Here is a 13,065-nt window from a genome sequence, read left to right as displayed (position 1 = left end):
CTGAGGAGGAATCTAAAGCCCAAGAAGAAGCAATTACATTAAGCACCGAGTTGCCAAAAGGCAAAATTTTGAAAAGGAAAAAATAGGATACATCACAGGTATCACCTACTCCTCCAGTGAAGCACCCCAATACTAGATCATCTGCAGTGTCACTGAGTAAGAAGTAGAAAAATGTTGCAATGCCTAAGGTAACAAAAACTTATAAGAATTCTACTTGGAGACTCATTTTGAATAAAGAGTCAAGTGACACCGAATCTGAAGATGTAAGTAAATTTCAGATTGTTAAGAGCACAAAGAAAGATTTACATAGTGTTGATAATTTTTGTGCAAATCTGAAACAATATGGTGGATTTGGAGCTTTTAGATATGTAAAATATGAATCCAGAATTGATGCAGAAAAGAGGCAAATTGAAGAAGATGTAATTTGCACACTTCTTAAATTCTGATTACTCCCATTGGAAGTAACTAATTCTCTTCCAAAAGCATTGTACTTACACATTGATAACATGTGGAAATATGCTATGGACTCAGAAAATAAGATGAGAGAAAGAAGTCTGCTACATCTATTTCAAGACCTGTCGGTAGATGAGATAAGTGAACATCTGAAAAACTACCAGACAACCTTCCTAGTCAAGCAAAGAGCCTTGAAACTGATGAATGGCCTTTATCTTGAAGTAGAGAAAGAGACAAAAGAAAAATGGAAAGAAATTTTTTGAGTCAAGAGTGCTAATGAGCAAGGTGAAGTTGAAATAGTTGATATCACCAAGCAAGATCCTGTTGGTACTATACAACTTGATGAGGATATCAGGGATATTGAGGTACAAGAACAAGAAATGATAGAAGGAAATGCTTATGCCAAACTAGTATCAAGTGAATCAGTTTTTGAACAAGTCAAGTCTTATCCTCCGGTATCTCAGCATGTTTCAACCAAGAAACCTTAGGACACTGAATAAGGCAAAGAGGGTCAATAGTCTACCAAAGGAGAATCTACTTCTTAGGCCACCGAGGAACAAACTTCTCAAGCACCTGCATGCACTGAAACTATTGCTACTAAGACCCCAAGCACCAAATCAGTGAAGGACTCATCTGAGGCTAAAGAAATTGACAAAAGTGTTGCCTCTACCGAGCAACCTACCGAGGGTGAACAAGCCTCCCAAGCCATTGTATTGGTTCAACCGATGAAAGCCTCATCATCTAAAGAGAAGAAAATGAAGAAGCATAGTTTCAAGCTAGATCTATCAAAGCCGATTGTGTTGCCAAATGTAGACATTTCAAAAGTGAAAGGGAAAGCACTCATTGAATTCGGGGAACTATGCAAAGCCAAAGCTGAACAAGAGAGACAAATGGTTATACAGAAGAAAAACAGAGTACTTCAGAAGGTTAAAGCATTATTAATAGAAATGCTACCTCAAGCTACCGTGACAAAATATGTAGCCATCCATATTCAGCTAGATGAACTCCTCACTAAAATAGAAGCATCTAGAGTAGATGCATCTGAATACCTGAGCAAATTGAAGGAAAAAGAGCTCACTGCTAGAATGATTGAAGAGGTACAGAAAGCCATTGCTATTGGTAAAGTTAAGCTAGCCGGACTCATTGTTGGATTGTCCCCTCAACTCAAACATATTCTTTATTTATTTCAAAAGCTCTATACATTTTCTTTATTCATTAAAGATATCAAGAATAAAACCAAAGTTATTGAAAAAGAGATCGCCGATCTCTCAAATAAATTGACCACCAAGCCCAATTCTATTCAGAATATCTATACCAAGTTACAATCTCTCATGGCTCAATAGTTGGAACTTCAGAATGAAGAGCACAAAATAAGAATGGATGTCATGACTCTTCAAACCTTATTCATTCCACACTTGTCCTCCGTCCAAGAGCAGATTAACCGAGCTACCTATTTATCCACTCAACAAGAGGGAAGCACTTTAGATGGTCTAATTTCACTATTAGCTGATATTACAACTTGAAATTTCCTAATGGATAGTGTCAAGAGTGCCCTTACCAATGCTCTCAGCAATGCTCGAACTAAGTACAAATCTATTTTTGACCAGTTGCCTCCACCGAATGGTAACTATTTTTGATGTTTGTCAAAAAGGGGGAGTATAGTGTATACAAGAGGAAGTATGCCAAGCAGATCAGAGTATCCGGATGTACAGGTAATTTTGACAGGAGGAGCAACGAACACCGAGCAGTGAATACAAAACAGTAAAGCTGCATGCAAAAATCAGAGTTATGTACAGTATATTGATAAGGGGAGTATATCTGAGTATACTATTTCTTAACAATTGTATATACTGTCAGTTTAGTCAAATTTTGTAAGTATATAGATTTTTGAGTTATGAATTTGAAAGGAGTTTTGTGAAACATTTCAAAACTAATGTCAAAAGGGGAGATTGTTACTATTTACTAAGTTGTCATTAGTTTTATGTCCAAAGTCATCCTATATACTCTAGTCAGTTAATACTACCGAAATACTCAGTCGGTAAGCACTAAAGCAGTTGGTTATAGAAGAAAGAAGTAATAGAGTTTAGTATACACCGAGTTGTCTACCGAGTAACATTCTATGTCTACCGAGCAACAAAGATGGTATACCGAGTTAATATGAACCAAGTGAAACATTTTACCAGAGTCATTGAACCTGGACACATATGTGGAAATGTGTTACAAGATAGAAGAACAGGGAACCATTATCACATAGGAAATTGCACCTTAAGATTTTTTTATGATTTTGAGGACATCTACCCGATGAAATAATTTGTATGGTTATTCATTCGATGAATCATGTTTGTAAGATCGAAGCATGAACATATCACCGTCATGAGATCTTTATACAGCATGAAATGAGGATCAAAAAGTATGAAGCAAGACATGTGTGATAGATAAGCTGAAAGGTAAAATCATGAGAAAGCACAATGTGTTGTGACTGTTACGACTGACAGAGATATTCAGAGGTCACCAAGAAAGATTTTAGAGAACAATTAAGGAACAGAGTAAACAAAAGGGTTTACCGAGTTGATTTATCAATTACCGAGGTATTCTATGAGCAAGGTAATTTCATATTGAGCACATAGAATCTGCTATAACATTTCAGATGTGAAGTTGCAGATATTTTGTAAAGATTTTGATTGTATTATTTTGAGTTGTAAGAGAAACCTTTAATAGGGTAAAAGACTATAACAAAGTCTATAAATTGTAAAGCCTTTAATTAGGTACAACATTTAGTATAAGTGTTGTAAAATCCTTTAGCAAGGTAGATCTAAAGATCTTGATACTCCTAACAGGGTAAGCTATCAAAAATAGCTAAACATGTAGCTCTAACTGAGCAACCTTTATTATTGCAGTAGTGAAGTTGTGGGTGCCATCCCCACCATAGTTTTTCTCTCTAACAAAGAGTTTCTGCATAACCAAAATATATGTGTTGTGGAGTGAAACATGTATGAATGTTATTTATATGTTTTAGCTTTATATAATGTTTCAACAATATTCAGTTTATTCTTAACAGTAAAGTTTCTGTTGAAGAAAAGTTTTGAAGTACTGATTCACCCCTCCCCTCTTAGTACATTAGCTTTCCATATTGGACCTTTCTTCTTCTTCTTCTTCTTCTTCTTCTTCTTCTTCTTCTTCTTCTTCTTCTTCTTCTTCTTCTTCTTCTTCTTCTTCTTCTTCTTCTTCTTCTTCTTCTTCTTCTTCTTCTTCACTAACCTCTTCTTCTTCTTCTTCACTAACCTCTTCTTCTTCTCTTCTTCTTCTTCTTCTTCTTCTTCTTCACTAACCTCTTCTTCTTCTCTTACTGCAGCTTCTACCAATATAGGAACACTGAGATCTTTACAAGTTTCTTTCTTAACTAGTTCCCAGAAGGCTATACCCGATTCATCTTCCATTTCTTCGTTGTATGTTTCCTTAGGTTCCTCATGGGATTCATCAACCCTGACATTGATACTTTCAACAATTTTCTGAGTTCTATTGTTGTAGCACTTGAGAGTTTTGCTCTTAGTGGAATATCCTAGAAATATTCTTTTTCTATTGTTGTAGCACTTGAGAGTTTTGCTCTTAGTGGAATATCCTAGAAATATTCTTTCATCACATTTTGCATCAAATTTGCTCAAATGCTCACCTCTCTTGATATAGCACTTACTACCAAACACTTTAAAGTAACTCATAGTGGGAGTTTTCCCCGTCCAATACTCATAAGGGGTTTTATCTTTGTCTTTCTTGATGACTACCTGATTCATAGTATAGACTGCAGTGCTCATTGCTTCTCTCCAAAAAGTGTGAACAACCTTTCCTTGGATTAGCATTGTTCTGGCCGCTTCAACTACAGTCCTGTCATTTCTTTCTGTTATGCCATTTTGTTATGGTGTCCTTGGGGTAGACAACTGCCTCTTGATACCGTTAACTTCATAGTACTTATTGAATTCATCAGAAGTGAATTCTCCTCCTTGATCAGTTCTTAGGCATTTTATCTTTTTACCACTTTCTTTTTCTACTAATGCTCTGAAAGCTTTGAACTTTTCAAATGCTTCAGACTTGTCTTTCAAGAATGTGACCCGCATCATTCTTAAGAAGTCATCAGTATGAATTATAAAATACTATCTCCCTGAATACTTCTAGTTTTCATAGGACCACACAAATCAGTATGCACAAGATCAAGTAAATTTTCTATTGAGAAAGACTTACCTTTAAAAGTTGAGGAAGACATCTTCCCAAGTTGACATTCTCTGCACAAAGAATTCTTAGGTTTGTTCAGCAAAGGTAATCCTCTTACCATCTTGATCTTACCGGCTTTAACAATGTTGTCAAAGCTCATATACCAAAGTCTCCTATGCAATATCCAGCTATCATCAAACTTATCCATTAGACACTAACTTATCTTGGCATTCAACTGAAATAGGTTACCTTTGGTCTGCTTACTAGTCGCAATAACTTCACCACTCTTCCCAATTATACTGCAAATTCCACATTTGAATTCTAGAACTAATCCTTTGTCATTCAGCTGAGAAACACTTAACAGGTTATGCTTAAGACCTTCTACCTAGTAGACATCATCTGTACTGCTCTTTCCATTCAGTGAGATGGATCCTTTACCTTTCTGTAAAGCGGAAAATCGAACCCTAGGTGTTCTCCCCACCACTCTAAGGAGAGAGAAAGGAGGTCACTAGGATTGATGGTTTTCACTTAGGAGGGACTTTACATTCAAAAGAGGGGTTGAAACTCACAAGATCCAATCCCACACAATGCAGGATTGGATTCTAAATGAGTTTCAAGGGTTGAGACATCAAGGATACCCTCTTTTGTAAAGAATGTAGATAGAAAGATTGAACTAGGAATGCATGTAAAGTAAGAAAGATTCACTTATAAATAGAGATAGGGATATGGGATGAAGTTGCAGACCTGGAATTAGCAGTAAAATGTTGAGATGATGTTGTTCTGCAAATTCGGGCGAAAGTTGACGGGACGATGGCGCCCGGCGTGCACACGGGCCTCCGAAAAATCCGCGAAACGAAGGGGGATCTGTTCGTCTCTACACAAGGATTCCAGATCTTCAATTACAGCTGCGTACCTGCAACCTACACACAGAAAAGAGAGTATGATTGGGGGGTTAGGGATTAGGGGTTTGCCTTTAGGTCAAACCTCAGTTTTGGAATTAACCGAGAAATGAGAATGCTGTAAATGTAAATGTTTGTAATGTAAACAAGTACTGATACCTTGTTGTAAGAATGTTTGTATTCTTACATGCGAAGGTGTAATGTATGTTGTATGTGGTATATGATCTCCTCTTCAATGGTTGAATCTTTGTCTTGAATGCAACACCTAGCCTTGAATGGAGACTTAGAATGATCAGTTGTTTGAAGGAATGCTTGAATGCTTGAATGCTTGAATGTTTGAATATCGTTTCTACGTCTTGTACACATATGTCCTTCCTCCTCAAAATGGGAGAGGAAATGTATTTTATATACTTGTCAATTAGGGTTGAAAGACTGATTTTTCTGACCTTGGGCCGACCAGGAAACATTATTTTCCAATTTGCAAACTTAAAGACCCGAAGCCCCAAAAGAGACCGGGCCCAAAATAGGGCCAGGGACCAGGGCGCTGGGTGCCATGGTCCTGGGGGACCAGGGCACTGGGCACCCTAGTCCTGAAGGACCAGGGTGCTGGGCGCCATGGTCCGACCTCCAGGGACAGCAGGGTGCAAGGAGGATCAGGCTAGGGTGCTGAAAAATGCAGTTTTTGATGTCATGAACAAGTTTCGGGGTCTCCATTCAGGTTCAGTGTTGTGTCGCCATCATGAAGACCCAAATGCAGTCAAAATTGCAAGTGTCACAATTTTAGGATGCTACATTTAGCCCCCACTTTAGCGGGAGTATAAGGGTACGCCCATACTTCCGGTAAAGTACAAGGAAACAACATTGAAAAACTTTCACCACGTCAAGAAGGCAAGATATACCAAGCCCCCAGTGGACTAAGGATCTTACGACTTCGATTGACAAAGTAAAAGGGAAGATCATGAGGGAGAACCATGACTGTCAGTAGTAAGGTTAGCTTACTATGAGTCATGCAAGAAAGATATCAAAAATTTTCAAGGCAAAGCTAAATTTGTCAAGAAATTTTCAAGTGTCTTGAAGAGATATGAACAGGGTGTATGCCCCCCTACGTTAAAGCGATCGCACATGCCTCATCGGGGGTGATTGCTTTAAGTTAGTGACACATATAGGAAATGAGAAGGAAAGGAGAACGTTATCACAAGGATTTAGCCCCCAAGTGTGAGATAAGCCCAAGGATAATAGACACAAAACACAAAGCACGAGGTGACTTCGCTTTCCTTGGGGTCAGTATGCTGTATGATCATTCATGTATATCATATGTATGTATGCATAATTGTTCTTCATTCCCCAATCAAGGAAGGTCACCTAGAAGAAGGGAACACATGTGTCTTTTGAGTCAACATGAGAGAGACCAAAAGAGATCTCAATGCTTTGCATCGTCCTCAAGTAGACAACACTAAGGACAATGAATAGAAGAATGAGAATAACACATAGAAGAAGTAACAAAAGAGAGGAGGAAAGAGTCTGCTATGCTAATGAACTAGTCTAACACGTCATCTAACCCCCGATCTTACTGATCAATGTTTCGGGAAGGCAGGGAACACGCTAGAGGAGGAACATCCAACACAGCAGATGGAGCTATCACAAGATCCAAACAAGGGCTATGTTCATGTTCCAAGCCACGTTGGTTTTGTCTAGGAGCTAGGATAAGTGCTTTAGAAAATTCGTTAGATAAATGGTTATCAACATCAACATATTCATAGTCACTATCAGAATGAAAAGAAGTAACATTTTCATCATGAATAACATTTTCATCTATATCATCATCAAGATGCACAGGATCAAGAACATCATGCATCTTATGTTTAGGAGATTTTGGCTCATTTTCTGGTTGAGGAGAAAATGGAATAATGCTAGCTGAAGGTGTTTTTGGGGATTGCAAAGTTTGAGAAGCAGCTGCTTGAGCTCTAAGATGACGTTTTCATCGGCGTTCACGTGCAGAACGATTTCGTCTAGTCTTAGTAGGAAGTTGAGAAGATTGAGGAGGAGGAATGTTCTCATCCTTATCACTTGGGTGTTTAGGTTGTGGTCTCTTAGGTTGGATAATAGGAGAATAAGAAGGTCTCTTCTCTCTATAAGAGGAAGGAGGAGGAACTACTCCATATAAAGGAGGAATATTTGGTTTAGGAAGGAGACCAAGTCCATCATGACAAGGAGGTATAGGTCTACTTTTAGGAAGTTTATTAGACATAGACATAGTCACATCCATAGGGATGGGTTGGGAATCTTCTTGAGGAAAGACATTAGTTTTATCTTTCAAAGGAAGAACTTCCTTCTCAAGAATGATAGGAATATCAAGTTTGGGTGTTCTAGGTTCACTTAGAGATAGGATCATATCTTTTTTCCACTTTTCATAAGATTTGAAAAGATGATCACTTCGCGAAGGAAGAGATTGGAATTGTTTAGGCCAAAAGTAATCAATAGGAACGCTAGAAGTTCTTTCAGCTAGTTTAAAGAGACTATGATTAACAGTAACAACTTCACCATTATGGGGAAATTTCAAACACTTGTGAATAGGAGAAGCAATAGCTTTCATGGAAGATAGCCAAGGATAGCCTAGCTTCACATGAAATTGTTTGGACGATGGAATAATAGCAAAGTTCACATCAAGGGATTTGTTATGGACCTCAATAGGTAATGTAATAGAACCAATTGCAGGAGAAGAAAATGCATCAAATAGTTTCACAACCACATTTGTTTCGTCATAGATCACTTGATTCAATTGCAAAGTAAAAAGAAATTCTTCAGTAATGACATTAACCATGCAAGAAGGATCAATAAGCACTCCACGGAAAGGTGTATTCTTGACTTTTGCAACTATATATAAAGGACCATTAGGTGCCCTGATAGTTTCACTAGAATCAAATGTGATGGAAGGTTCTTTAGGGATTTTCTGCTGCTCTACAAAGTTTATCACATTTGGAGTCATAGACACAAGATCATTAGGTGAGACAGAGGAATCATTAGTATCAATCGCATTAGAGGTATGAGAAGGTAATGGATCAGTAGAAATCTGAATATTTTGGTTAGGAGGAGCTACAGATGTATTGCCTTTATCATTCACACCAGAAACAGAGATAGTATTATTATCAATCAAATCTTGAATTTTACCCTTTAAAGCAAAACATTTCTCAGTATCATGCCCAGGTTGACGATGAAATTGACAAAAGGATTTGTTATCAAAATAGGGTGAATTAATCTTTGTAGGATCTATTTGCCTTATAGGAGGAAGAGTAAGCACATGTTGTTCCAATAACTTATTCATAATACTATGCAATGATTCATTCAAAGGAGTAAACTTTCTTTCTTTCTTGAAAAACTTAGAATTAGGAGGCACACCTGATGCTGCATTCACATTGTTGTTGATGATGTTTTCATTGAATTTAATGGACTCTCTGTTCGGTTTAAACTTCCCAAATGGTTGTTGACTACTATCACCCTTATCACTCGGAGCCATAGGATTTGCTTGTTCCATTTGACTCACAGTCAGTTGATAATTGTGAAGAGTTGCACACAACTGTTGGAAAGAAGTAAACTCAGAAAACAAAAGTTTTTCTCTAATATCTTTTTGTAAATTAGAAATAAAGATTCTTTGAATATCATTGTCAGGCACTGGAAAAGAAATTTGAGCATACAAATGCTTATATCTACCAATGAAATCAGTCACTTTTTCTTTAACACCTTGTTTACAATGCATTAAATCAATCGAAGTAACTTTAGGACTTATATTGTTTTGAAATTGTTGAATGAAAGCATTTGCCAATTGTTCGAAAGAAGTAATAGAATAAGAAGGCAACGAGCAATACCATTGTAGAGCCTTGTCTCTTAATGTTCTAGTAAACAGTTTTGCAAGCAACCTTTCGTCATAAGCAAAATTAGTACATATTGTTTGAAAAGTCTTAACATGTGTTAGAGGATCACCCTTACCATTATAAAGCTCCAAATGCGGAATTTCATCATGTTTAGGGGGAATAGCTCGAACAATGTCAAGAGAAAGTGGGCTCACAACATCAAATGTGGGCACACTAAACTTAGATTGATTCATAGAGGCAATTTGTTGCTGTAAAGAAGAGACAATTTGTGCAAGATTGTTAATGGTCGCTTCAGTCGAAGAGTTCATATTAGACGTGTTAGATTGAGATGGAGGTGTTGTGTTATTGAAAGAAGGTAGAGAGTAAGGTGGTGGGACACTATGATAGTTAGTCATAGGAGATGATTGGAAAGGAGGAACACTACAAGGAGGAATGGAATGGTTAAACGAATTGCCCCCTTGTGCCAGGTTCATTTGTGGAGATGTAATAGGGACACTCATTGAAGGAATGAATGAAGAAGTCGGATTAAATGAAGGAAGAGGGTTGATTGAAGAAGAAGGATTGCCCCCATGACTGGTGATCATAGGCGGAATGTCTTGTATTGAAGTAGTCATTATGTTTGATGTGAAAGTAGGTATACTAGCAATAGAAGTCGTCAAGGGGATAGAATGATTGTCGTGAGTAGGAGGTTGTGTATAACCCAAAGTTTCGGCACAGCTCTTCATAGGCATCACATTTGAATCCACAATGTGTGCAATACCATGCAAAATATCAATTCCATTCTTGTCACTTTGAAGCATACGTTTTAGACCCTCAATTAAAGGAAGAGCTTGACTATCAGGGTATTCTTGAGACATCCATTGTCGAAAATCATCAAATTGGTTATCCAATTTTGAAAGTTGTTCTTTAGAAACCTCATGGAGAGCTTCTTCATCATTAAGAGGATTAGAGGAATTACCCATGTCCTCATTAAAAAGGCCATTCAAATTAGGTTCCATCTCCTTAGTAATTAAACCTTGGAAAGACTTAATTCTAAGGCTTCATCTAACAGGAATAGTGTAAGTAGGGCTTATTGTTGTAAAACTCATGCACTAAAGAGAGAGAGAAGATTTTGAATTTTAGAGGTAGCAAATTTCAGTAAAATCAGCCAATCTCCTAGATTTAAGCTGTTAAATACAATCAGGACAATCTCCCGAAATTTCAGAAAAAATGTCCAGGATCGTGGCGAACGGAGTGCACACGGTCATCGCAACTTTTTTCGAAATTTTCAGGGATGAAAGTTATGATGATTTTACAGCTAACCTAAAAAAATTGAGTGATTTTACGATCTGTAGATAGGCCAAATTAAAGTTGCAATCTCAAAATTGAACCCTACTAAGATTGTTGAAAAATGCAAAATTTGAATTTTGAAAAAGAGAGGGAAACTGAAATTTTGAATTTTATGATTTTAGAGGAAATACTAAAAGCAATGCAGGTTTTGAAATTTTAAAAATTGACTCAATTTCACACAAAATTCAATTTTGAAAGTGGAAATCAAGGTTGTTGCATTTAAACATTTAATTTCAAAAGTCACAAACTGCAAAAATTTGAATAAAGCACTAAAATTTTGAATGAATGCCTACACACTTTTCAGATTTAGGATAGTAAGAAACACAATTTTGACATGAATTTCAATTTCAATAATTTTTGAATGATTAGAAGCCTCAATCCAGGCAATCACTAGACCAACTTTGACTTTAATTTTGAAAGTGTTAGAATTGATGAAATCAGCCAAAATTCTGGATTTTAGCAGAAAAATACAGTAAGATCTAGCTCCCAAAATTTCGAAAAAAATGTCGGGGACAATGGCACCCGGGGTGCACACGGTCCTTGCAACTTTTTTCCAAATTTTTAGGGATGAGAGATATTATGATTTTGTTGCGGAATCCAAAGTTACAACCGATTTGGAGGTGTTTTGATCAAGGAAATCATCAGTCAAAGGCTGAATCAAGAGGGTTTTAAAAATCAGGCTTTTGACACTTAACCACTTAATTTTCAAAATTAAAGCACAGATATGATTTGACAATTTGCAGTAGAAGGGTAGATCTGAAACTAGCATTAACAATTAAACATTTCGCAAGCTCAATTATTAAAAAGAAAATTTAGGGTTTTGAGCAATTAACCTCTAAAATTTGCAAAAGATCAAACATGGAAATGTAATTAAGGAATTTTTTTTTTCAGATCTAACCATGAATAATCAGAATTAGGATGTTCACGTCGGGTTCACCAAAATGTAAAGCGAAAAATTGAACCCTAGGTGTTCTCCCCCACCACTCCAAGGAGAGAGAAAGGAGGTCACTAGGATTGGTGGTTTTCACTTAGGAGGGAATTTACATTCAAAAGAGGGGTTGAAACCAACAAGATCCAATCCCACACAATGCAGGATTGGATTCTAAATGAGTTTCAAGGGTTGAGACATCAAGGATACCCTCTTTTGTAAAGAATGTAGATAGAAAGATTGAACTAGGAATGCATGTAAAGTAAGAAAGATTCACTTATAAACAGAGATAGGGATACGGGATGAAGCTGCGGACCTGGAATTAGCAGTAAAATGTTGAGATGATGCTGTTCTGCAAATTCGAGCGAAAGTTGACGGGACAATGGCACCTGACGTGCACACGGTCCTCTGAAAAATCCGCGAAATGAAGGGGGATCTGTTCGTCTCTGCACAAGGATTCTAGATCTTCAATTACAGCCGCGTACCTGCAACCTACACACAGAAAAGAGAGGACGATTGGGGGGTTAGGGATTAGGGGTTTGCCTTTAGGTCAAACCCCGGTTTTGGAATTAACCAAGAAATGAGAATGCTGTAAATGTAAATGTTTGTAATGTAAACAAGTACTGATACCTTGTTGTAAGAATGTTTGTATTCTTACATGCGAAGGTGTAATGTATGTTGTATGTTGTATGTTGTATGTGGTATGTGATCTCCTCTTCAATGGTTGAATCCTTGTCTTGAATGCAACACCTAGCCTTGAATGGAGACTTAGAATGATCAATTGTTTGAAGGAATGCTTGAATGCTTGAATGCTTGAATGTTTGAATATCGTTTCCATGTCTTATACACATATGTCCTTCCTCCTCAAAATGGGAGAGGAAATGTAGTTTATATACTTGTCAATTAGGGTTGAAAGACTAATTTTTCCGACCTTGGGCCGACCAGGAAACATTATTTTCTAATTTGCAAACTTAAAGACCCGAAGCCCTAAAAGAGACCGGGCCCAAAATAGGGCCAGGGACCAGGGCACTGGGCGCCATGGTCCCACCTCCAGGGATAGCAAGGTGCAAGGAGGATCAGGCCAGGGTGCTGAAAAATGCAGTTTTTGATGTCATGAACAAGTTTCAGGGTCTCCATTCAGGTTCAGTGTTGCGTCGCCATTGTGAAGACCCAAATGCATTCAAAATTGCAAGTGTCACAATTTTAGGATGCTACACTTTCACCAAGCATGGTGCATCGTTTCCAAATCTGACAACACCTCCATCATATTTCTCCAGAGACAAAAACTTTCTCTAGTCATCAGTCATGTGGTGAGAACAACCACTATTAATTATCCACTCATTAGAGTTGTCAATGTGAGAGACAAGAGCTTTCTTGTCAGACA

This window comes from Cryptomeria japonica, chromosome 3 (assembly GCF_030272615.1).
Source record: "Cryptomeria japonica chromosome 3, Sugi_1.0, whole genome shotgun sequence".
Taxonomy (NCBI): domain Eukaryota; kingdom Viridiplantae; phylum Streptophyta; class Pinopsida; order Cupressales; family Cupressaceae; genus Cryptomeria; species Cryptomeria japonica.
The sequence above is the reverse complement of the archived record's forward strand: the minus strand, read 5'-3'. Positions refer to the sequence as shown.